The sequence below is a fragment of the Meleagris gallopavo genome, chromosome 3, assembly GCF_000146605.3.
Source record: "Meleagris gallopavo isolate NT-WF06-2002-E0010 breed Aviagen turkey brand Nicholas breeding stock chromosome 3, Turkey_5.1, whole genome shotgun sequence".
Classification (NCBI taxonomy): domain Eukaryota; kingdom Metazoa; phylum Chordata; class Aves; order Galliformes; family Phasianidae; genus Meleagris; species Meleagris gallopavo.
This window is the reverse complement of record NC_015013.2, coordinates 7,841,216-7,866,903: the sequence shown is the minus strand read 5'-3', so window position 1 is coordinate 7,866,903 and position 25,688 is coordinate 7,841,216. Positions and strand designations below refer to the sequence as shown.

Genomic DNA, 25,688 nt, shown 5'->3' with positions numbered 1-25,688 from the left:
CAACAGAAGGGGACTAATGCCCTTACCCTGTAATGAGCCCCGCTGAGGCAGCCCTTGCATCACAAGTTACTCCAAAGGATATGCTTTCCCTTCTTCTCGTTGTGAAGTATACAGGAGCAGGTCCCACCAGGAAAACACAGTTATTATTAACTACCTTGCTCTAAACTGGCATAAAATAATCTCTTCTCTGAGATGAGCTCCTTGTGGTCGTTTTTTTGATGCTATGATTATTCTTCTCTGGTTAAAGAGGACTGCTGTGTGTCTGTGTGTATATAGGCTGAGCAATGTGCAGAACTGTGTGTATCTGACAGTGGAGTTCTGCCTGGGGACAAGGAAGTGATCTGTCCTTTAGGTTATGGAAAATCTGATGTTTTAAAAATCAGCATTTAAAATGGCTAGATAAGTTCTTGCCCTTGCAGGGCATTTCAGGACATGCAGTCACAGCACATGTACTTCTAATTTTCGACATTTGACTTACGATTTAGAAACCTCATGTAATTTCCATGCTGGTGCTAGAGCTGGTGCTTGCATTTCACAGAGGTGTCTGTTAAGGCTAGAGCTATTGAATCTTGTTGGCTGTAGCTTCATTTCCAGAGCAGGCAAGTTGCCCGCAACCCTTCATGCTACTTCAGTGGGCTTCTGGGTGTACAGAGCACTGTTGTGAAGGAGGCTGGCTGCATAGGTCCTGAAATGTGGATTGATACCTAATTTAGTGTATCCAGGGGTGAAAATGTCAGCTTGGTGTTCTCTCTCCCTGGGGCTCCTATTCCCTGTATTGCTCTTTGTATTTGAGAAAGAAACTGTCATTTGCAGCATGCCTGTGCAGGAGCCAAGTAGGTCAGTGCCTCCAGGTATTACTGTACATTATATCTTCCCCAGTGTGCAAGTTATCACCTTTTACTGAATCTTACTCTGAGTGTTTTTGCTGAAACCTTTAAGTGGAGCTCTTCTTGGTCTACCCTAGTCCCAGTAACTGCTCAAAAGCCTGGATGAGCAAAGGTGGGTAGAGCAGGCTTCATCCCTTGAACAGTCTCCCATGAGTGGCAATGGAGGTGTTGCCCTTTTGTGAAGACTTCGTCCAGAAGAGGCACAATTGCAAACACAACCAAAGGACAGACTGTGGGCCCACGCTGCTCATTGACCTTCTCTGCCCTGGGCTGATGAGTAGTTCAGTTTAGCTACCCTCTCTTTTCCTGAGCCTCTTTTGCTCAGCTTCACTCGTGAGTGGCTCATCTTTTTTTCCCAGACCTTCACCCACTCGTCTTCAGCTGATCTCTCCCTCTCTGAACGTGTCATCTCACATTATGCTCCCAAGCCAGCTGCAGTAGAGTGAAGGACCCAACATCTGTCCGCTTGCACATCTCCCACTGACACACTGTAGCTTGCCGTCTGCATCTGCCAGATCTGTTTCAAGGCAAAGGGAACTAAAATAGCTTAAAAGGCTTATCACTGTTGAAGGTGAACATGTGATTGCCTTAAACTGAACCGGCACCAAAAGCTTGCAGAAATAACATGTGGTCTGCTGCCATCTGCTTACACCTTTTTCTTCCACCCTCCGTTGCTCTTGACACTTCAGGCTGCTGCAAGCTCTTCAAACCAAAAGCTGTTGTCATCTTGTGTCTTTGCAAAGAGTATGCTGCTGTGGCACCTTCTGCACCCCATCTCACACCACTTTCCGTTCCCATTGTAACACTAGTAATAGCAATAGAGCTGATAGTTTTATAATGTGGTCTTAATGGGGATGTGGCTTGGACCGAACGGTTTCATTTTGTGCTATCTGCCCAGTTGTGACTCATCCCTAACGTGAATTTGTTGACAACACTTAGATCTCAGGTATCAATCGATGATGTAAGTGCCCTATAGTAGAACAGATGATGTAATTTTTACCGAGTTACTAAAGACAGTGACCTTGAGATGGATCAGATGGCTGAGCAGCATAGATGGGTCACTGATTACAGAATGTCCTTGTTTTAAAACTATATTGTCATCTGGTAATTATTGGAGAGGAATAACACCAGAGTGTCACAAAAGTTACAGCATTTATTGACTTTTACCAGTATTTATGTGCTCTTGTTTTGACAGGTGACTTTTTGATGGTTTTGCTGCCTTGTTGCTTTGGCTGTCGCTACGATTTCAGTTGGGGTAGCGTAATAATTGACTTTAGTGAGCCTAAGCAAAATGTTTTCTCTAGTAACAAGCCACAAATTAAAAAAAAAAAAAGAAGCAAAATAGAAGTGGATGTGATGTGAAAAATTCGATACATGGAGGAAAAATGTATGCCAATGGGAAAATCTGCCTCTTCCCCACCACAAACTACAGGTCGCTTGCATATACATTAGAATAAGAGGTAGAATTGCTGTTCATTTAAATAATTAATAAAAAGAAGTATGATAAGCATCAGCTGTAGCTTTTGCTCTTAGATAAAGAGTAGGCAGAACTTGAGAAAGGTCATGGAGAAGAAATGAAAGGAAACCACTTGATATGATTGCTAGTAACATGGTTGAGAAAAAACATATTTTTATCTCAGTGAAAAGAGGGTCTGAGACACCTCAGGACAAACATAGGAAACAGTAAGCTGCAATAAACAAAGATCCCCAAAAGAAGGAATAGAGATTTGAAAAGGCAAATGGTTGAACAGCTGGTTTTGGTTTCTGTCTCCCTCTTGATAACTAATGCATTTTGGGCCTTCTATTTGCTGTTTAATGTCAGTATTTTTTGTTTCTCTCTCCTTAGTATACTGGCACACTTATAAGTATTAGACTGAGGAACCTGCCAAAGACTTTACTTCAAGCAGATCCTTACTGCAAATGGTGGAAGAAGTTAATCATTTGCATGAATTTGACTATGAAGGACTGATCTGCTTAATTAACTATTGCAATGAACTAATCTAGGAAATCATAGAGACATAGACAGCTCAGGAGAATTCTGTGTTTTCCACTTTCTTTTTGTGTGTGTGGCAGAAGGTTCTCGGATAGCTTGTTGTTTGAAACATAGTGAATGATATGGACTGGAATTTCTCTTCTTGAATTCTATGAATACGCACTTTTAACTGTTGAAATATGTTCCCCTATCTTGTGGGTTTTTCAGATCTCCTGTTCTAGTGCGGTGTTTGCCTGTGGATATTACTGCCTGATGCCTGAGGGATTCCTAATGTGCACAGTTTTATAGTCTGTTAAAAGCAGTTCAGATGTAAAAGTCTGTCCAGTTCTTCATGTACAAAGGGCATTGTGCACTGAAGTTCTACAGTCTGTGTCTTAGTGAGAATTAACTTCTTTGGGAGTCGGGGGATCATGTTGCTTTCTTCACTACGTTGTAGGCTGAGCATCCAAGTGCTCCACTCTCCTTTATGTTTTTATTCCCATGTCCATGTATGAATTAGGCAACTATTATTATCCCTGTTTCGCAGTGAGATGCAGAAAGGCTGAAGGACAAGTTCAGCAATACGTAAGAGCTTGGTAGTACTGTGCTTTTACTTCAGTTTCCAAAATCCTGGGCAACTATTCTGTCTTAAAGAACACCCTTCCATTTGAATGCTTCCTCAGTGCTTTTGTTGTGTACTAATGTCATTCAGCTGCTCTCTCCACTCTCATTTTTCCAGCACGATCACAGCTCGGTTACCTCAGCTATCTCGCATCGTAGACTAGCAGGATTTATGCACTCCAGGACAGTGGCATGTCACCGAATGGTTTCTACATCTAAATTACTGGTTCAGAGAGTGAAGTTTGCTGTAGGGCTGAGGAACAGACTTCAGTCTGTGTATCAGCTCATAAAGTCCACTCTCCTAACTTGCAGCCTACCCACTGCATTTCTTTTCTAGGTTGAATTGCTTTGTTATTTAAAAAAAAAAAAGAGAAAAAGAAAAAGAGAAAAGGAAAAAAAAAGTGCTTGTCCATTTCTGCTAATTCCTTTTTATTTTCTTCTTCTTCTTCCTCTGTAAACTGCTGCCTCACCTTCCCAGTTTGAATAGCAGTTGTAAAAGGAGACTCAGACCTTCAGATGGTCCTTTTTGTTGACTATTTCCTTGCTGGGATGTCATGCAAAAAAACAAAAACTGAAGCAATGGTATGCATAGCAAACATAAGCCGTTTGTCCTAGATTTCTCTCCTAATGACAAGGAGACTGAGATATTATTACATACCTGCCTTAGCTAGTGACATTTTGAAGTGCCTGATGCAGAAAGGTGTAGAAGTTATGAGGGAGGGTATCCAAAACCCATGTGAATCAGAATTAACTCCAGTACACCCCATGAAACTGTTCAGGCCATACACATACATGGGTTGTGACCTGAAAAATCTACCCTTTTTCAGAAAATAAACGTATCTCTGGACTTGCTTTGCTCTTCCTTGTAGCAATTCGGCTTGGAAATGAGAGGATCATAGAATCATAGAATGGCCTGGGCTGAAAAGGACCTCAAAGATCATCTAGTTTCAACCCTGCTGCCATGGGCAGGTTCGCTAACCACTAGACCAGGCTGCCCACAGCCCATCCAGCCATCACGGGGTTGTTCGTTGGAACACTCTTAGTTTGGTTTAGTTTCATTTCACTTCCAGTGGGAGGAAAGATTCCTTTTTCCTTGCTTCTTTGGTTGTGCCTTAGGGTTACCAGGAAAGCCTGACCCGCGCTGCATGCGTTTTGACTCTTTCCCCTGTAAATTTACCTGTCTAGTAGAGGAAAAAGTTCTCTTGGACTACATAGTGGACCCATATAATGCAGAAAACGAGGCTTTATTGTTTGCAGAGATTCTTTGTTTGATTCAGATAGGTGAGAACCAGAAAGTCCAACTTAATACAGCAGTCAGTCACACCAGAGTTGTGTCTGAGTGGGATAACAAAATGCACAGACATCTTTGTAATATAGTTATCATGGTGAAATGTTCTGCAAAGCACGAAGTTGGAATGATCCATGAGGAAATCTGCATTTCTGCCTCTCTTTTAATACAATTAAACAAATAGACCTTTTGCTTCTAATTCAGGAATCTTATATGAGGAGAAAGTGCTTTTACAACTGCTCTTTAGTCACACCATGAAAGTGAGTGTAAATCCCCTATGGGGCAAAATAGCTTAATATCCCGTTGCCCTCATCTTTTCTTGCTCAGCAGCAGTGATGATCCCTTCTGTGGAGGGTTCAGGAGTGTGACTCGCACCCTAGAAAATGAAAAACACTTGACTCATTTACGTAGTAGTTTAGAATACAGCCTACCCAGCTACCAGAGCAAAGACCACAAACTTTCACATTTGAGTCATCTGCTGAAAACTTACATGTTTTTATGAAGAAAGACCTAAAAGTTTGTCATTTTATTTGCTTTCTTGCAGTTTAATCATTTGACTCTTAGATGATGAAGGCCATGTGTCAAAAGGATTTTCTTGCTGTCTTTCTTTGATTGCTGAACTATGATGAGAGTTTGACCTTGCTTCCACTCGTAAGAATAATTGTTTGATTCTAGTGTGAATATCAATGTTTGTGTCTATAGAAACCAATCAACACTTCCTTCTAATTTTTGTAAATAGGCTGTGGCTGTGACACTTGGATTTCCTGCCTCTTGTATGTCTGAATCAAAAAATCTCTGCACTCAATGCATTCGCCATCCATTGCCTCATAATTAGGCATCATCTTTAGTATAGTCTGTATTTTTCCATGTCGAGGTATTTCCAGACATCACTGGAGTTTATGATCTTCTTTCATTTTTATTCTACATCACGGATTTGTGTAAGGGTCTTCCTCAGTAGTAACTGTAGGAAATAGTAAGTAATGTAAGAAAAGCTGGTTCAAGTGCCTGCAATCAGCATTGCTCAACATTTAGTAATTTTCCAGGATAACCTTTTGAAGTGGCATTTTTCCGTACTTAGTAGCTGTTTCACGTTGATTTTTTTTTTTTTTCTTTTTATATTTCAGTGTGAATGATTCTGGTTGTCTTGAGAACAAGATACAGAAAATCACATTTTTGTACCCTCTATAAAAATAGTCCACCTGTTTCATTGAGTAGCTGTGTAGCACCTTTGCATTTGAGGGTGGATATTTGAATTTTGGATGTGGAGTTGCCCTGGCATTAGGGACCTTCTCATTTGCTGGAAAAAATTCCATAATTGGTCAGTTTATAAACTCAGAAATGTCTCATCTGTCTGTTGAGGAGAGCTATGGTCCTAGCATAGGAAGCAAGAGGAAGGGGACTGATTGTTCCCTCATGTTTTCAGCAAAGCTGTTGGTTGCCCAGAAAGGGTGGAACAGGAGGAAAGAGAGCATGTTCTGGATGAGTGGATACATGGGGCTCTCTGAACAAGGAGATGAGAGCTGTTAGCATTGCAAAAACCAATTGTGGGGACAGCATTTTGGAGCTGGTCTGGCTGGATTATTAGATGGGATTGGGATTAAGATGAGGATCCTGAAGGGAATTGGGATAAAAAGTCTGAGGAGGGAAGCAGTGAGACTGAATCCACAGAAGGGAAGATCAGAAGGAAATCTCTATTCTGTACATTGGGATGGAGTTTCTGATTACTGAGGCTGGTGTTTCACATTGCCTGTCTTATCTGGTGAGAAAATACACGACTGTCCCACCGTCAGTTGTTTGCTATGATCCCTAGTGCTTGGCACAGCCCTATTGCCAGAGACAGCAGAACGAATTATGCAAGTGCTGCCCTCTGAATCAGAACAAAAACCTTACCGTGAAATCACACAGTTTAGTTTAAACTGCTGCTAGGGCTGTTTTTATCTGTATCTGACTTTATACCGGAGTGGATGAGAGGCATTCAAGCTGTTTGCTCCAGCACCTTTGGGACAGAAGAGTAGTCTCCAGCAAGAGAACGCCACAATTATCTGGCTGGCAGAGGTGCTGTGTGGGAACACATCTATCTCCACCTGTTTCTACCCCTTCGTCTTGCTATCTTTGTGCTATCAGTGCATATCTATGAATGGATATTGCGTCTTAAACCTGCGGCATTAGTTCATGGGAGGCCTTCTGCTCTACTGCTTGAAGTTAGTCCAGTGCCTCTCATAGAGGGCTGTTTGCCCTCTGCATTTAAAGGTTCAGTCCCACAGTGATTCTGACCTACAGGTATGGATAGACATCCTGTTTGTGTCTGTGACAGCACAGCCTCCCATGTGCTCAGTGCCCTCCCCTTGGAAAAGAACCTCTTGAGACTCTTTGGGAGAGGTGAATGTCTCCCAGGGGGTTTTAGGCAAAGCTGGAGTGGCATCAAAGACAGGAAATTGTAGACCAAAGCCCCTCTGACTTATTTTCACCATAAGGGATTACAAAATGCTTTTCTAACAGACTGCTAGCACTTTTGAAGGGAGATAGTCATCACAGGAAGAGGGGCAGCTGGTGCCGAGCACGTGTGTGGGAGGAAAGCCTCTTGGAGTGGTGGAGCCGGGTTTGGAAGGGACCCTTGTCCACAACCTCAATCTCTCGGAGTCTGTACAACAGGGAGAAAAATCTTCTCGCAGAGCGTTGTGAACATGCACTAATTTTAGTATGTCAGGCAGTTAGATAATATGGTGACAGCCAGAAAATAACCTATGAGGGAATTGTTTGTTCTGTCTTTAAAGCACGCTTCAAGTAAAGATATTTTAAAAAGGCTTAGGACTGTTTTTAATAGTGAGAATGAAGCAAATTACTGAGTACTGTTTATTCAGTAGCACCAGCACTACTACACAGTGAATGGCACCATTTTCCGTGGAAAAAATACTGTGATGATAAAATTAAACAAGATGAAATGTTGCATAATTGGCCATTTTTTTTCCCAGTGCTTTCCTGTCTTCTAGCTCATCACTTTGCGAATGTAGCATTTTTGACACGTCGGTATATCTTTGCGTGCCTAATGAACTGTTCGTGACCAACTCTCAGCACTTTCCGTCCAAGGATGCTCGAGCACTTTAATGAGGGCTTAAAGGACATGAGAGCATCTGACACTTTGTCTGCGGGCTTCTTTAAACACGGTGCTGTCTCCAAAAGTAGTTACCTCTGGTCATTAAAAATGACTGCAACTCCATATAAAGGAGATAAAAGGGGAAGTGTTTTTTTCTGATTTATTTTCTGCCAAGTTTGGCAGAATATTTGTATTTGTGAGCCCTTGCACAGCAACAGGCGAGCAAAAGAAACACAAAAAGATGACTGTGAAACCACAGATGTTGTCAGCAAGGAAACAGAGCCAGCTGAACTCTCGTAACTAGGTTTAAATCATTTTGAAAATGTCAATATTTGAAATCATCTGTCTCCTACCTTTACTGAGCATGTTCAAGGAGCCGGTGCTGCGTGGCAAAGGAAGCAGAGAGACCGATGAGCAAAAAGTGAAATGATCAAAAGGCCTGCTGGCAGCTTCCTGAGGTGCTGAGCGCATGTTGCTCCCACTGATTTCACCTGGAGCACTCAGCAGCTCCGACCACCAAACACACATAGTCTGAGGCACAGAAGTAAAGAGAGAGCGCTGGCATTAGCGCATTCACCATGGAGCAAACTGTGTGTGAACCTCCGTGTCAAAGCAGCATCTTGGCTGCAGATAGCCAAAGGCAGCTCAGCTCGCAGGCCTGCCTGCAGGGAGGTGGTGCCTTGTGTCTGCTTAGGGCCATGCTGCAGCCACTGCCCGTGCCCTGCCCTTCCTCACACCATTCTTGCTCTGTCCTCACAAGAGAATCTATACTACAGCTGCAAGCAGCGTGGTGATGGAAATTGCGTTGCTTTTTGCTGCCGGGGCCTGTGACTGATGTAGTTTTGATCAGGCTGTGCTGCTGTACTACAGGAACTCAGAAGCAGCGTTTGTACTGCAGTTACGTGAAGCTCCCGCTGTACACCTGCTCCTTGCCCTTGCCTTGCCTCAGGTACGGCTTGCTCTGCGTAACATGTAAGCGACATAGAGCAGGTGCTGCCTCCTCATGTTTTTGCACAGAGCGTAGCACAGCAGGGCCTCAGTTTCGTCACGGTTTTTGGACATGCTGTAATGTAAGTAAGGCTTCTCAGTCTTGCTGAGTAATTGGAATAGGTCTCACCGGCTGAGCTTGCACAGTTTCCCGAGCGCAGGCTAGTGAGGAAAGATTTCTCTCTCCTGCTTGAGAGGGGCCTTGCAGGTGTTCCTGAAGGTCCAGCCCCACCTGGCTGTCTGGATGAAATGGCAGGAAAGCAGAGAGGGGCCCCTTTGCTCACCTCCACTCCCAGACGAGTCGAGGGGAAGTTCTCTCCTCTTAATGCTGTAATGTGGGCTGCCAGGCTGCAGGCTCAGCGAGCACATCGTGCAGGTTGCGTAGATGGAGCTCTGTCGCTCCCAGAAGTGCTAGAAACTTAATTGCTTTCAAAGGCAAGCACGGAATCTGGAGGACCCAGTACAACCTGCTGAGAGATCGTAAATCATGACGTACAATCGAGTTCTCTGCTGGAGCTTGTGTGGATTGAGTTTGCTTTGTGAGCAAACGCCTTTGGAATACATTGGTATGTGTTTTTTTTGTTGATTCTTAGACATAGCAGTAATTGTTGTTGGCTTTGTTAATAGGCATCTATGCTCTGCTATGTAGTCGCTATTCATGCTTTCCAAAAAGAGTTCAGACAAAAAGAAATAGTTGTTCTGCCTGAGAATCATGAAAGCCTTTCTGCATTTAAATGCACTTACAGCTTTGGTCCAGGTGGTGGCCAGCCATTGTCCCTTCAAACTGGTGTGGAGAGAGAGCTGGCTGGTGGAAGTTTGACCATTGCTGTTTATCTTCTCCCAGAGTGACAGTATCGGCTTGTTCCTTTTTTACGCTAGCTTGCCAATGCCTTTTGTTTCTAGCCAAAGGAACCATGATGGAAACTGAGGAAAACCTGCCTTTTGTAGATAAGGAGTGATATTTTCAAATGTGCTTATATAGAGTAGGTCTCATAAGTCCTGTTTTCCAAAGTAGCCCATGTGCAAATACATGGAGAGTTTCTGACGTTTTTATACACAACGCAGTTTTAGTGTAATTTTCCTCATCTCCATAAATTCTTAATTTACAGGGTCTCCATTGATAGGAATACTCTTTTGATGTATTTTGCATGGAAAGTAAAGCAGGAAAAGGTTTTAAGGTAAGGCAGCCAAATAATCTAGAGTCTTTTGATCAGTTTCCATTAGCATTAAACCAGTAATCTGTCCAGTTAGATTTTATTTGAAAGGCAGCTCAGTGTTTAAAGAAGATAAACATACCAGCTGACATTCGATACGTCTGCTCAAGTCACCAGCAGAAAGCTCACTGAACCTTGTTGGCAAAGGTGCCTTCTGCCCAGTGTTTCTAAAAACATCTCCCATGCTAGTGGGTTCATTACTGAAACGCTCTGGCACTGCACTGGGTCCGGTGCCAGTGCTGGACACTTGGTCCAACTCCAGTTGGAGCTGGGGAAGGGCTGAGTTTTAAGACCTCTAGGATGCATTTGTGGCCAGAAGAAACTGAGCGCTGGAATGATGCGTCATCCAAACTGTGGCTGATTCCTAGAAATGGATGCTGTTTTAATTTGGGGAGCTTGTACAGCTGAAGTTATTGAGACATTAGCACTCAGAAGCCAGAGATCTGCAGCTCTGAAGATTGCCTGGCGCACAGACAGGCAGAGATCTAAATTGCTTTGAGGTGCTGACAGTTATCACAGCTCTGTGCAGACACACCTTTGCTGGTACTGACAAAACACAAATATCAGTTTCACATCACTGTTCTCCTTGGCTGGTGTATAGCTTGAAACTGTACTACGCCTTCTCAACATTCGGCTCAGGAAATGGAGACAAGAGGTCAACAGCAAAAGTAGCCTTCAATCAGATGGTAAATTTTAAATGTTTTGCATAGGGACAATATTTTTTAAAAGCAATATTACCTACAAGAGCTGATCTGAAAGTAATGCCTCCTAATTTATTGTGTTGATCCACAATATCAAAGGTGGATGTTGGTGGTACGGCAGTAGAGATTGAACCTTCCCACCGGTATTCTGTTACATGTTGTTGCCGTGTGATGGATGGCAGCAGAGGGGCAGTCTGACAAAATGGCGTCTGACATGGAAGTGCATATGAAGCAGAGGTATGTCATTGAATTCCTGCATGTGGAAAAAATGGCACCCACTGACATTCATCAATGCTAGCTGAATGTTTCTGGAGCCCAAACAGTGGATATGAGCACAGTGAGGTGGTGGGTGGTGTGTTTCAGCAGTGGCAACAGTGACATGAAAGACAAACTACATTCTGGATGGCCATGGTGAACTTTCACGAGTCACTGCTGATGAAAATGCATCGTGAATGGTGGTGATTATGTTGAAAAGCACTGTTTTGTAGCTGAGAATTTGCTCTATCAAATTATATTACTGTACTCTTTGTTGTAGTTTCCATGGAACTAAATAGGAGGCAGCACTTTTGGAGCAACCTATATACATTTTTGAAAATTAAACATTTAGTTCATTTCTTTCAGTGCAATTCTGTTGTATCACTCTCAGTTTCATCCCAGGCCACGCTGCTGAAGTGGCAGTAGATGGAAGAGCAGAATTTGGCCTGTGATGAAGGCCAGTAGCCGATGAAAAAAAATACTATTTTCTTTCTTCAACAACGAGTTCCTCCAAACATTGTAGATAAATGAAGAGTCTGTTTCTGAAACAACTCCAACCCCGTATGCAAATAAAATTTCTGTGAATTCAGCCTTTACTAGAAATCACATCTATTATGAGTCTTTGTGACAAAGTGCTAGGGCTTTAACACTGATCACTTTCAGAAGAGACTCACTGGGAATTGAGGATAATCCCACAAGACTGGGATTCCTCTAATCCCCGTGGCAGAACCAGCATGTCTTTCAGTGAAGCTGTCAGTGATAGCCTGGGAAGGACCTGAGGAGATCTGTTACACATTAAGATGGTTTATGGTCAGTCCTCAATGTTTATAGTCCCCTCAGACTCTGGATTCACATTGTGGTTGTTGCTGGTCACTTCTGTGAGCCCTGCTTGCATCAAAGGTCTTAGACAAGCAGGTGCACAGTGCAACCCAGAATTTTGTCAGCTGGAGTACATTCATCTCATCAGATTGCAGCCTGTATTAGCTCTGAGTGGATTTGTTGGTCTGGGCTGCTTTGTGGTTCACCTGGGACAGGCTGTAGTTCCCCATAGCTTTGTGCAGCACTGAGTTCTCAGACACTGCTCCGTGCGTAACTTCACAAAGAAGTAAACTTGCTGCTGTTTCAGTTCTCAGTCTTCCAGAAAGCCAGCAGATGGGGTGTGTGCAATTCCAGAGCGAAATCATCACACTTGTTCTCGACCCAGAGATTCAGCTTTCCTTTTTACGTGTTTGTTGCAGACTCTTTTGCTGTTAAGTATGGCCCCTTGTAAGAATCCTGAGGAGGCACTCAAAATTCTCAGTTGGTCCTCTTGTGTGAAATAGAGTATGATCTAACTCGCACCTTGAAACACAGTTAGGTCTTTGAAATCTGGATGTGAATATTGTAGTACGCGTGTTTTTAAAATGAAATTAGTCATAGGCTGGGAAAGTACTGGATAGCTAGAAATAGGCTGGGATAGCACAGAGTTCCACTTAACCTGAGGCTGCAGGATTAGCTACAGACGCCAATGGGGCCAACTATAAAACACGCTTCCTTTTTTTTTGTCTCCAAGCCCAGGATGAAAAAGTAAATGTCTATTTGTATGCATAATTCTGTTGATTATACATATGAAAATTAAATTTGCTAGCAGTGCAAATGAAATTATTTTGCTATTATTAATAGTTCTGGAATAATAACATTAAAGACAGTAGAAAGAGTTGCTTCTTACATCCTGGGGTGAATTTTATGCCTGTAGGTCTTGCAAGAGGAAGGAATCTCAAAAAGAAGATTAGTGGTTTAGGAGAGGTGCTGCTGCCCTGAGTTACCTTCCTCTGGGGAGTACAGAGCAGAGCACAGCGTGCACCAACAAGGAAGTAGGCTCACCAAAGGTTGCTTATGCCATTCAGAATGAAAGTGTTCAGGGATTGAGTCCTGTTAGGTAGGTCTTAGGTGCTCACACCTGACTTGTGGTGGAGAAGCCTTCAAGTGGTTTGGTAATAATTAACCAAGGGAACACTGGTAGAACAGAATCCCTGTCTGACGTGTGCATGTAAGGAGAGAATATCTTGCCAAGAAATTAGTTAAAATTAGAATACTATATCAGAATTCAGTTATCTCCTGAGAAGTAGCAAGAATGCTGATGGCCAGAGTCTGCGGCTGAAGTTTCCCAAGAGATCATGCACTCTCTTCTGAACTACTAATGCGATTGCAGGACTGTAGAAATTTTCAAACAGCAGAACAGCCTCAGCTAATTTAAATGAAAAGTCTAGTAGCAAGAGGTGACAGGCACCAGTTCAGCTCACGTCCATGATGAAAGAGACAAATGACACAACTGTGTTACCTAGCACTGCCTTCCAAGTGAGAGCCATGCTGAAATGTTTTGGTCCGGTGTGGTGAAGTGGTGCTCAAAATACTACAGCGATCTAACAGCTGCACAAATGATTTACTTTCTTAGAAGTCTAATTTTGTATTATAGCACAATCACCATTTCCCCTCTGTCTTTAAGATGGAGTTGTGCTGACTGTGCAGTTTGCATTGGCTGCCTCAGGCAGACTGCAGGTCAGCTTTTGAATGCAGGAGAATTCATGAAAGTTAAGTATTTTGTATACTGTTAACGGCAGTTGTACAAGTACAAAGACTTTGCTTTATCAGCAGATGTGGTCTAGGTTTACATTTACAGCCACATTAAATCCTTACGTTTATTGCAGTCAGGGGAAAAATGGGGAGCTCAGTGCAGTATTTAACAATCTGCTTTGATAGCTGGCCAATCCACTTACCCTTGCACAGAGCACATGCCACAGTAGTTCTTTCTTCTATTAACTCTTTGGCGCTGGGAAACAGAAATGATTCATATGACGTGGGATAGGGAAGAAAAAAGTGCAGGCCTGGCAAAAACTTTGTGCTTATCTTGTGCCCAGCCTGGAAGGGATTTGTGAACTATGGCAATGATCAGATGAACATGTTTGCCAGATGGTTGTGGTGCTCAAGAGCGTGATGCAGCCCTGCTCAGTTCTGCAGGGCAGCATCTCTGTGGGGAAACGAGCTGGGCTGGGCGCTGGCTGGTTTGTCAGAACTGTTGCTGGCTGTTGTTCAGTGAAGCTCAGCTGTTCCCGTGTGACACAGCTCTGTTTCCTCACCTCTTGACTCTCTGATTCTATGATTCTTGCACAAGCTGGTGCCAAGGGTTTGGAGGGGGAGGATTTTGCCAGCATCACTATTGTGTGGTGAGGTTAAGAAGCTGGGTTTTTTCTGTTGTACTGGGAAGGGATGGGGAGGAATTATATCCTTGCATGGAGAAGTGGTGATGGCTCATAAGCTGGAGGTGCAGGGGCTTTTGTTGAGGAGTGTAGAAGGGAGGCCATGTCTCCTTCCTTCCCAGTGCAGAAATAACCCATAGGAGCACATTAATGGCTCCAGAGCCTGGCCCGGCTGAGCACCCATCATACAGTGAGCAGTGAGTGAGCTTTACTTCCTTGGAAAGTACCTGATGCAACCTCCAAGTGCTGCAAGGGGCAGTCATTGGCAAGAAATGGTAGGAGCTTCTTTCCCAGGATTAAACACAGTACTATCCCCCGTTAGAGCAGAGAAATGAGGGGCTGGGAGAAGGATATGAAAAATAGATCAGCTTCAGTTGAAACCTGGCGTTTGGAGCACCTCAAACTTTGGCAGACCTCAGGACAACACTTCGAAGTTGTTCAGCCTCACAAGGTACAGTGTAATCTTCTGTTTGGGGAAAGTATTATGCAGGGGCTGGGGCTTCCTTGTGCTGGGCACACAAGCTTAAGGTAGGTCCTTGCTGAGGCTTGTGATCACATGGAGCTCATTCTCAGCCTACACTCTGTGAGCTGCTTACATGCCTGTTTACCATCTCCCCAGATATTTAGCAGTAAACATTTTGTCTGAATTGGTTTTACTACATTGAGCAATGAGCTGTGAATACGCCCAAGTCTTACTGAACCTAACCGCCTTTACTCTTCTGAAACCGTCCTCCTTACTCTGAAATCATTAAAGCTAAATCAACGTGAATGCTCTATTTCGTGACAGCATGAAAGGAGCATGGCCTCCTAATTACCCTAATATTCAAATATCTATGGGGGAGACTTGGAAAGCGCTGGGCTCCCTCAGCTCCCTGCATTTCAGCAGGTACCACTCTCATTGATCTGGGCAGTAAAGAGAAATTTGGCACATTGGCTTATGTGTGAAGTTAGCATTCTGGTAGGGCTCAGGGGCAAGGATCTTTGCAAGGGCACTGACCGCCTGTCACTCTCAGTGTAGTGCCTGGGCTCACTTCTCTTTTGGCTGAGTGCAGGGGTGCAACTCAGCCTAGTTCACTTTTTTGGCCACGCGTGCCTTTAGCTCATTCTGAAATACGATTAATACATGCCTGCACGTCAGTAGGATTCTAGGTTGTAAGATTACTAATTGGTTTCACTATTGTTTGCCACTTGAGTGTGGTTTTTTTAATCTGAGGTGAAAAGAACATCATTATTTTTAGCTTGTAACAAAGAAAAACACATTTTCTCTTGAATGTCTTGATACGATATAATATAATCTAAATTTTTGCACAGATCGTTTCCAAGAGATTGGCTGTCAAGTATGATAAAAATCTGCACTTTTGCAGGGACCCAATGAGACTTTGCAAATTCAGATTTATTCGCAACGTTAAATGTGGTTGAAGATGTCATTTTTTTAAAATAGCACTTTTAGAAGTAGTTAGCTTAAAAGTATAGCAATTCAAAGCACAGAGGGAATGATTTTGAAGTGTAACGTCTTGAAACACAACGCAGAGGTTGACAGTTTCACTACAATTAGAAGCGAGGCAGGCACAACTCCCACTTCTGAAAACTTCCCTATCTCACTGCTTCCTCTCTTGGCCTAGAAAACCTCAAAAAAACGTTGAGTGGCTTTGCTTATTGACTTAACATAGTTACGCTCAGCAGCATTAGGAGACAGAGCAGAAAGGGCTGCCAAATCTGTCTGTAAAGAATAATCTTTACAGAAAGCTTCCCAGAAGTATTTTTTTCAGATGCTTTCAGTCTCCCGAGAATGCTGCTTTTCTGAGCAAAGCAAGGTTTAGGGTGGTTTTTTTTTCTCTTATTTTTTAACAAGGCTTGTTTTGTTAGGAAACCACTCCCTTCTGCTTCTGCATTTAGCCTGGCTGCTAATTGCCTTTTGGCCGATGACATTTTCCATGCATTGCCACGTTCTCCCCCACGGCCACGACTTTGTGCTGGTTACATTACGTGGGACTTCTGCCCACTGCCTCCCAGTGGAGTGAGCGAGGGTCGCCGTGTCCCGGAGGTCTGGTCCTTTCTGACTGAAGTATGGGGAACCAATTCCTCTGGGGTATGATTGGTTATGGCATTCCTCCCAACCTAGGGCAGGTGGTTCGAGTAGGTGGGATCAAGTGCTACTGTTGGTTTAAGCGCTGCTTTGCTGTGAGGCGGTTCTTAAAACGTTGCCTATGAAGCCATGATGAGGCAGTGGTAGCAGGCCCAGAGGCACGAGCCCCACCAATTAAGGCAAAGGGCTTTCACCTTCCAGAGGTGGTTAAACGCTCAGATCCATGCCATGTACAGCAGGCCCTGCTGCAGAATGGACCAGCCACACGGTGACCAGCCATGGTGAGTGCTGCCAACTGGGTCCTGACCCACACAGATGAGGCCACTGCTTGCTCGCTTGTCCCATGTTGCCCCTGCTCCAGGACTAGAGGGCATCCATAGAGACTTAAAATGTTAGTGTGTGTGGAAAGGGCTGGTAGTGTTCCTGCAGGCCCTGTTATCTGGCTGCATGGAGGTGGAGGCAGGAATGCTGTTGCTCAGTCAGCGCTGGTCCCTCTGGGACCACTCTCACATTCCCCACGTGCAACAAAGGAGCTGCTCCCTCACTTCCTTCAGCTGCAGAAAGAAGTGGAAGGGATGGCAGGAATCTGACTTGCTGCGAGTTTCAGGAAAGGCTGAAATTGGTCTGCTGGAATAAGCAGAGGACCAGGAAACAGGAGCACCTGTGTTGCATAGCTTTGGGCAGGTCAATTATCCTTTCTCCAGTGGAATTCCCCTCTGCATAAGGCATGAATAATAACACTTACCTTGCAGGGGTGTTACAGTGTGAGTGTGCAGTTAATTTTTTTATAGTGTTTCTAATATGTAAAAGTCTCAGTGAGTGCTAAGTATTATTGTGTTTAATTTTATTGAGGGTTAAGTACTGGTGACGTGTCCAGCCAAGCATTGCATTGGCACTGAGCTGGGTGAGTGACCAGCAGAGAGCACTTTTAGCAGCAGGCAATGGACAGAAATGAAAAATGGGCTCACTTCTTCCAGTCCTACGTTTTTTTTTTTCTCTGTTACCACCATAATTAAATGGAAAAATGGAAAGAAATCTTCTCCTCTAGGAGAGTCAGAGAGCAGAAGTGCCTTCAAGCATGCCCTGAACAGTCTGTAAGCGGTGGCTGTTGAGAGTAGATGGTAGCTGCCACGCTGGGAGGTGCCAAAGGCAATGGTTTGTGCATGAGTCACGCTACTACTGATCATATGATCATAGTCTTAGAATGGCTTGGGTTTGAAGGAACCTTAAAGATCATCTGGATCCAGCCCTGCTTCCAGTGAGGATTTTACATGACCAGAAAAGCAGACTGAGGACCCAGAGGAAAGCCGCTTGGGCCAGGCAGTGCCAGACTGTGACATGTTGCTGCAGGAACAGCAGAGATAGCACCTGTCATTTCTGCATTTGCTCCAATTTTGTGTGAAATGGGGGCTTTCTAGTGGCAGGGCTGCTCCAAGTGTGATCGCACCAATGAGTCTTGAGTTGCACATCTTGGGTCTTTTGTTACTGCCTGCTCACTCTCGTTAATTTTTATTAGGTGTGAAATGCAAAGGCTTGTCCTAATTACCACCGGTAGGAGATAGCCCAACCAAATAACAATCTTGGAATAATCAGAGCTAACTTCTGCCTTCAGATAATCGCGCACCAGGCCCACTGAAGCTAGCATATTCCTGGTAGAGTGGAAGGGTTGGCTCCTGCTTTCTCTGTGTGTGTTAATCTGCTGTCACTGCTCTGTTAGAATTACTTGGGGAATGGATCCCGAAGCCAGTGAAGCAGAGAAGGGTCTTTTGGGGGTGTTTTCCAGTCCTCAAGCCAAAGCATGCATTCTGCCCTTGCTTACAGTGCATTTGGAAACATCGCCAGGTCCTGGATTTTCTTTGGGTTTTCTTTCTTTCCTAAGTCGAAAACTGTGACACGTACTTAGCTGAACGTTAAGAGCCTCAGCTTGGTTGTTAACTTCAGGGATAGCAGCATTTCTGAAAGCATCAATCGCTGCAAGAAAGCAAATAGTAGAGGTGCAGCACATGTTGTTTGTAGTAATAACTTATTTGCCTTATTTTTTTTTTTTTTTTTTTGCTTTTTTCTTCTGTAACTGTGTGAAAGTTAGGGAGGCAAATTGCAAATCTCACAAAACTCATGGCTCAATGTCAAGTGATTGTTTTTTTTCATTTGTCCCAAATTTTACAAGGCATTAACTATGAGTTCCTTTCTCACATGACAGTCACCTTTAAGACATGATACTCCTTTTTTGGCATTATTAATTATCATTATTGTTGTTGCTGTTATTATTCCAGGAGATCTGTATGGGAGGAATGCTGAAATTGGGATTAAAAATAGCATTTTCATGTCCTCCCACTCACTGTACTTTGTGCACAGAATACCTTTTATACATGCAGACTTGCTGCTTGGCTAGATAAAAGAAGCTGTCACTTCATTTCCATAACGAAGTCATTCCCGGGAGAATTCCATTGTTTTAGCAATAAGATTTTTCTAAGAGGCCTTTTATTTTGCCTGAGAAAGGTATCAGAAATGAACTTCTGAGTGGTTACTCTACAGAACAATGAGAGGAAGGCAAGACTGCCTTGACTTGATGTGAAGAGATTAGTACATGTATGAATTCTCTTTCACGTAAAAAGAGAATCGATTCCTAACTGAAAATTAAGTAAGAAAATCCCCACAAAGCCTTTCACAAAGTCCTAGTTGTTTGTTTTTTTTCTTGCTAGCAGAGATTTCAGAGGTTCCTATCAGCACCCTCCAGAATAAATTTGGCCACATACCTGATTAAGTTCCGCCCTATTTGAAAAGGCACTTACATGGCTCTTCTGATGCAGATGCTTTCCTGAATTGGTAATCATTACCAATTATTACAGTGCATTAATTTTGTTACCAGGTGTGAAGAAACAACGGCTGTGTGCTGTACCAAAGCAGAGAGCTCCTGAAGCTTTTGCTCTCCCTTTTGCTCCGTGTGGATGTGGTAATCTGGCAGGGTGACAGGCCAGTCCCTCCATGCCCATGCTCCATGTGTTGCCACTTTGCTGGGCTGCATCCCACACCAACATGACGTTCCCCTTGTCTGCATGCTGAATGTGCTAAGGCATGCCAGAAGTAGGGCATCAGCCAAGTGCTGGCAGAGAAAGGATGTACAGCAGGTAAAAGGTCCTATGGTTTGGCCTTGGTTCACTCTATTTTTTCTGGGTAGCTCTTCCTGGTTACACGTTTTGGGCCATGTTTGGATTTTGCTAAGTCTGATTGACACAACTACTTCTTCAGTCACCACGGACAGCTTACTACAGGCAGATGCCTGTGGTCAAGAACAAAAGGGATGAGTAGAAAAACATTTTCTTCGTAGTCAGGAAAGCTGCTGTAGATTCAGCGTCGCGCTTAAGCTTGCGTAGTATCAAAGAAATACAACAATAGCAGAAATTATTATTTATAGGAAGGTCTGCGAATTCAGGATGTGATATTATGAGTCACCCGACAGCAAACATGTTTGCACTCCGACTGCTATGACTCATGCTGGCATTTGTCTTCGGAGTGGCAATTGCTGGAGCCCTCTGCTTGGTGCACAATGAATGAAAGGGCTGAGGTCCCGCTGCAGACGTACTACGTGCAGCTACACTGCTGAATCGCAGACTCAGCTGGAGAGCATTTCCTGTAACACAGGCACACGTGTGCACACACACACACACACACTCACACACACACGCCCAAACAGTAACATTTCAGGTTTACATACTAGATTCATAGAAAGGAAATGCATAATTACAGTGCTGGCTTATGCACCACATAAAGCAGCCCACATCAAAAGGTGTTTGCCATTAATGTTTCAACAGGTAATCTCTGGATTTATTGCCAAGCAGTGTTCCTGTTACTTAGCGTTTGGTGTTGAAATCATTGAAATCTCTGCTGTGAGCCAGTGAAGTCATCTTAATTCTACCAAAAAAGAAAAAAAGTAAAAAAAAAAGTTTGTCAATAGTGCCTTTGTTTTACAGTACTGTGTCAAAAGCACAAAAGATGCATCTGTGCTGGAAACAGGGAGAGAAGGGTAAGGGTGGGTTCTGGGCTGGCATCCTAAGGAAGCGATGCTCACGTGATGGCATTGTTCGAGCTTGCGTCTGCCCGTCTGTCCGCACGGCCCCAGGCTCCCAACTTCCCCTCCTCTGGCTGTTCTTGGCCAAACCTGCTGCTCGAGGCCACGGGGAAGCTCTGTGTAAGGAGGAGGTTGGATTGCTGTTGGATCCTGCTGCTGGCCCAGGGCCCTGGCCTGGGCTCACCCGCACCACAGTGCTGGGTGGGTGGGCATCCCCTGGGATTGCTCCTGCCTCTAGAAAAGCATTGGCTAAGGGCTCAGCCTGCCTGCTGGTATTTGTCTTCAGAATTGTCTTCCCCAGGTGGTTTGTCTCTGAGTTGCTGCACAAAGATGGAACCTCAGCCAGTGATTTTGGTGCTGCTGAGCTGTGGGGCTCACAGCTTTTGGGTCCTCTGTTCTACACTGCGTTTGCAGGAAGTGCTGTGGCCATCACCTGTGCAGTGCTGTCTGTGGGTTTAATGAAGGTACAGCCCTTGGACTCATTCGCATCCACAACAAGTTAGCAGTGTGTTATGGTTTCTCCGACATGCAGGAGGCTCACTGTCTGTACTTGTGGCTGAGCTGCATTTTTTGCATAATGGCTTTCACAAAAGAAAAACATTTGTTGTGTAACAGAAGCATCCTGAGTGATTACATTTATTACTTGTATCTGTTCAGCGTTCAGGCTCTGAGCCTGAATTGTTATCGATTATTTGCATTTTTTTTTTCCAATTTCTTCTGCTTGGAAGAAGAAGTTGCTTCTTCAGTTTCTCCATAGACAAAACTACCCAGACTCGTTAGTATTCTTCTCCCTGGATGGCACTGCCTGTCGCACCCACAGCCCACCTGCCTGCTTGCTGCTTCAGTATTTTATACTGCACTCCTCATGGGGAGAACCTCAGAAACTAAGTGCAGGGCTAACCACAGTTTAACCTCAAGTCTTATTGGGAAAAGTGGTTATTACTGAAGTATAACCAATGAGTAGGATTGAGATCAGTGCTTCTTTACCTGAGCTTAAGTTGGGAAAAATACCATTTTTTTAAGTTAAATCTCAGGATACTGATTTCTGTATGACTTACAGCTATGCTAGTTGATCAGAATTTCTGATCACCTTCAGTACTGGCTTCTACACTGGAGGATGTGAGATGCAGCCTTACCTTGCATGCTGGTCCTGTATGTCTGCTGCTTGCAGACAGATGCTCCCACCCTGCAGCACTTCATTTCACCGGTGAGTACCTGCACTGGAAACAGCACTCACATGGAGAAAAGGTGCAAAGGGCTGGAGCAGCCCGTGGACATGTTCATAGAGCTGGGGGAGAGAACATGCAAGTTCTTCCCCCTGCTACAAACTGGGGGACCTTGCTGTCTGAGCCCTCACAGGCTGCGTATTGCTTTTCTGCTTTAGGACCTGCAGGACGTGCAAAGTGCTGACAACTTGATTTACTTTTCCCTCGCACCCAGACAGGGTTTATTCACCCTGCACAAAGCGGGTTTGAGGTGCTGTGAGGTTGGGTGTTTCTCTGCAGATCACGTGCAAATCCATGGAAGTGCTCGCTCACATGGCCAGGCTGGGGAGAACTGAACTCCACGTGTTGTCAGCTTTGGACGAGGAATGGGTGGTAAGCAGAAGTTAGAGTGATGCCCAGCTCTTAAACAGACTGAGCCTCTTTTATGGTAGGGTGAAAGGGCTTTGCTGTAAGCCCCCAAATTTGAACTGTAATTCAAGGCTTTTTACACTAGCAGAACAGTTAATGTAAAGATGAGTCAGCCCCATCAGAAGCAGCCTTTGTACACTACACAAAATGTCAGCAGATTTCTCAGATGGGTAAAGTTCGGCATGACTGATGTGGAGAAGCCTTTATTGACTTGAAATCTGAGCAATAGTTGGTTTTATTCCCTTTTCCATTAAATTTTTTTCTGTGCGCATAAACTCAGCTAGACCTGTTGGAAATCCTTTAGAAGTTGTTTCCTCCCATGATAGATGATATGCACATTGGGCAATTGAAATCACATACACTCCAAAAAGATCCAGCCTCGCCTTTCCCATTTGCGGCAGGGCAGGACTGAACTTGTCTGCAACTGTTTCATGCACAGGAGAATAAAGGAGAAAATGAATTACGGTTTTATTTGAGTTGAAGGATTAGTTGTGGGATAATAGCAAACAACAGAACAACTCAGACAGGAACAATGTTGCCGTCTCTTAAACAGTTTTATTAGCTTACGCTGATTTGTGAATTAGGAAAACTGAATTATCTGAGGCAAGAGAGTAAGAAACAACAATTAAAAGCCTGCAGGAAAGGACTGGAGAAATGGTGATTTCTCACTGCCTCCTCTTCAAAGCAAGGTGGAGAGCATGACCTTTTGTTGGAATAAATGCAGTGTATTGCACAGAGCTGCTTTCTGCTTCTTGGTTTGGCCAGTTTGCAATTGCTTGTACTGTGGGTCTTACTTGTTGATTGCCCTGGGGTCCAATTTTATTATCTAAATACTCCCCCAAAGTATTTCCTCATTCTTAGATTTGAGGTCTGTTAATCTCCATTTCACTTCTAATTTGTCAATTCACTGCCCTTCTTAGGGCTCAAAGGCAGGGTATGCTGTTATATTTGAATAACCAGAATGCTGTGGGACCATGAAAACCAGGCTCCTTGGGCAGTGGTTCCTGCTAATAGCAGAAGTGTGGTCAGTAATCGTATCTGTAATATGGTTATGAACTGTATGAATAAGGTTCAGCCATCATATATATATATGTTGTATATTTGATAATGATTTATTGACCTTGTTGAAACTTTGATGGCAAAGTGTGGATGAAATTTTGTTGGTACTACAAACCAGAATCACATTGTACTTGTGTCTGTATTTTCCACACTTTCAGAATAGCTGCTCCAAATGTAGACAAGGGTGAAAGAAAGCTGTTTGTTCTGGAACAGAGGATGAGATATTTGCCTGATGGAGCCCACTTCCTTCCTCGATGGTCCCTCAGAGCTAGAACTCATTCCCCTTCTCCACAAAGAGCAAAGTGCCAGATACTGCATAGCAAAAAGGTTGTCCTGGTTGGAGCATGAGCACTCAGCTGTACAGGAGAGGAGTGTGCTTTGAGAAGCAGGGTGTCTCCATGCATGTCCTGAAGTTTGTGCTATGCTGTTTTTAAATCTTAAGCATAAAGATGGCTGGGAACATTTATAGGCAACTTGCAACTTGCCCCTTACAGAAACAACTGCTAAAGGGTAAGGTCAAGCACATTGCTGCAGATGAAACTAGCTTATGAATTTGCAGTGTATCATCTGCTCCATATTAACTGGCTGTGTGCATGGTGCATATATATGTACTCTGGTAAATACCAGCTCTCTCACCCTTCTTCCCCTTAGGGGTTGGTTGCCTTGCTTCATGCCATCTTTCCCATGAAATGAGTGCAGGTGCAAGGATAGTTGCTACAGATTGCCAGTACATGATGTCAAATAGGTGCTTCGTGTTGACTTGTTCTGGTGTCCTCATGCTGGAAGGAGCCTGCAACACAAACTGGAAACTGGTGTCAAGATAACTGCATATTTAGCATGCAGGGCTTTTATTTCCATGACTTGAGTCTTTGTACAGTCAATCATGGCCTTGTTTAAATTGAAATCAGAATCCTCATCCAGCCTATTGAAGTTAGTAGAAAGACATTTGCTGACCAAAGTTAGTTTCAGCGCAGTGTTAGGGGTGGCTTACTCTAGAGGGTGGCATGAAGGAATAGATGCAAGCAGGATTTGGTATGGGTGACAACATATGCCTGGAATAAAAACCTCTGCTCATATTAAAAATAGTTGGAAGCCATGTAATTTTTGCTGAAATGCTAAGTATTTTCTGGTAGTTCTTTGCAATCCATGTTCAGAGTCACCAAAATGTTGTATAACGAGAGATATGTGTTGGGTGATTTTTTGAGGGAAGCAATGAAAATTAAGAATGAAATTTTTAGAAATGTTTTAATTGCCAAATTACTGGGGGAAAAGAACCAGAAGAACTGATTTTGAAAATAGTGACGTTTCATTTTTAACACTCAGGCACGAGATGTTTTAAGTATTTTGAGAGGTTTTTTGTTTTTCTGTTACTTTGAAATTCACCTCATTTTAAAAAAAAAGTAAGTCACAGAATCATAGAATGGCTTGGGTTGGAAGGGATTTCAAGGACCATCAAGCTCCAACCCCTCTGCTGCATGCAGGGCCACCAGCTTCCCCATTTAATACCAGACCAGGCTGCCCAGGGCCCCATCCAACCTGACCTTGAACACCTCCAGGGACGGGGCATCCACAACCTCTCTGGGCAGCTGTTACAGCACCGCACCACTCTCTCTGTAAAGAACTTCTGCCTGACATCCAACCTAAATCTTCCCTCCTTCAACTTAAAGCCATTTCCCCTTGTCCTGCTGTTACCTACCCTTTCAAAGAGTTGACTCCCCTCCTGTTTGTAGGCTTCCTTTAGTCTGCAGTGAGGTCACCTCACAGCCTTCTCAGTTGAGTATAAACTGTTAAAGGTTAAACAAAATGTTGAGGGTCGACTTAGAAGTTGTATTTTTACTCCTTTTGGTTGGATTTCTATCATTACAAAGCTTGTAAGACCACGTCTGACTGTACTTCTCTGTCAAATAAGCAGCAGCGTCCCATTTTATCAGAGAGGAAGAGTTGTTGACCAAAGTCCTGGGCCTGGGTATCCAAAGGATCTTTAGGTTACAGTGCCTGAGTCACTGAGGAGCTGTAATTCTAGGTCAGGGTTTCTTAATGAAGGAGGCTTTTGTAAGAGGTGTATTGCATTGCTACAATCCCTCAAGGAGATGTGTGCAACTAAGACCAGTCATCATCGTCATTGCCAGTGTGCAATGGAGAGTCACAACCAGATGGTAGAGGTAGCAAACATTTATGGGCACTGCTTTTTGAGGACTTCACCTCAGCCAGTGGATTGTGGTAGTCTTACACCAAAGCTGTCTGGATCAGTTGGGCAGTTGCTGGTTTGGGTTTTGGAGGGTTTTGTTGTTAAACTAAAATGGGCTCTCTGTGGGCTGTAACTTTGAGTGTTTCCCTCGCCTACTACCATTGCGTTGTCTTCCCTTTACTCTTCACCCATGAATGCTCTTGTCTGTCTGACTTGTTTCCTGCTTTCACGTAGGGTGAGATTCATCTGCATTCATCTGTAGTCATCCAATCTGAGCTAAGTGTCTAGACTTACTTTATGGAGGGAGAGAAGTAGACCTTTCTGGAGAATGATTCATTCTGTCCTAAAGCAGATGTTTAAGATAAGTCATATTAATTATTCTCTAAGCTGCCTACCG

General features: G+C 43.8%; 1 protein-coding gene across 7 annotated transcripts in view; it reads left to right on the top strand.

The window, feature by feature from the left end:
- The window catches only part of ATXN1 (ataxin 1), a 201,406-nt gene that overhangs the window by 93,632 nt on the left and 82,086 nt on the right, over nt 1–25,688 (top strand). The gene's annotated exons all lie outside the window — the stretch shown is intronic.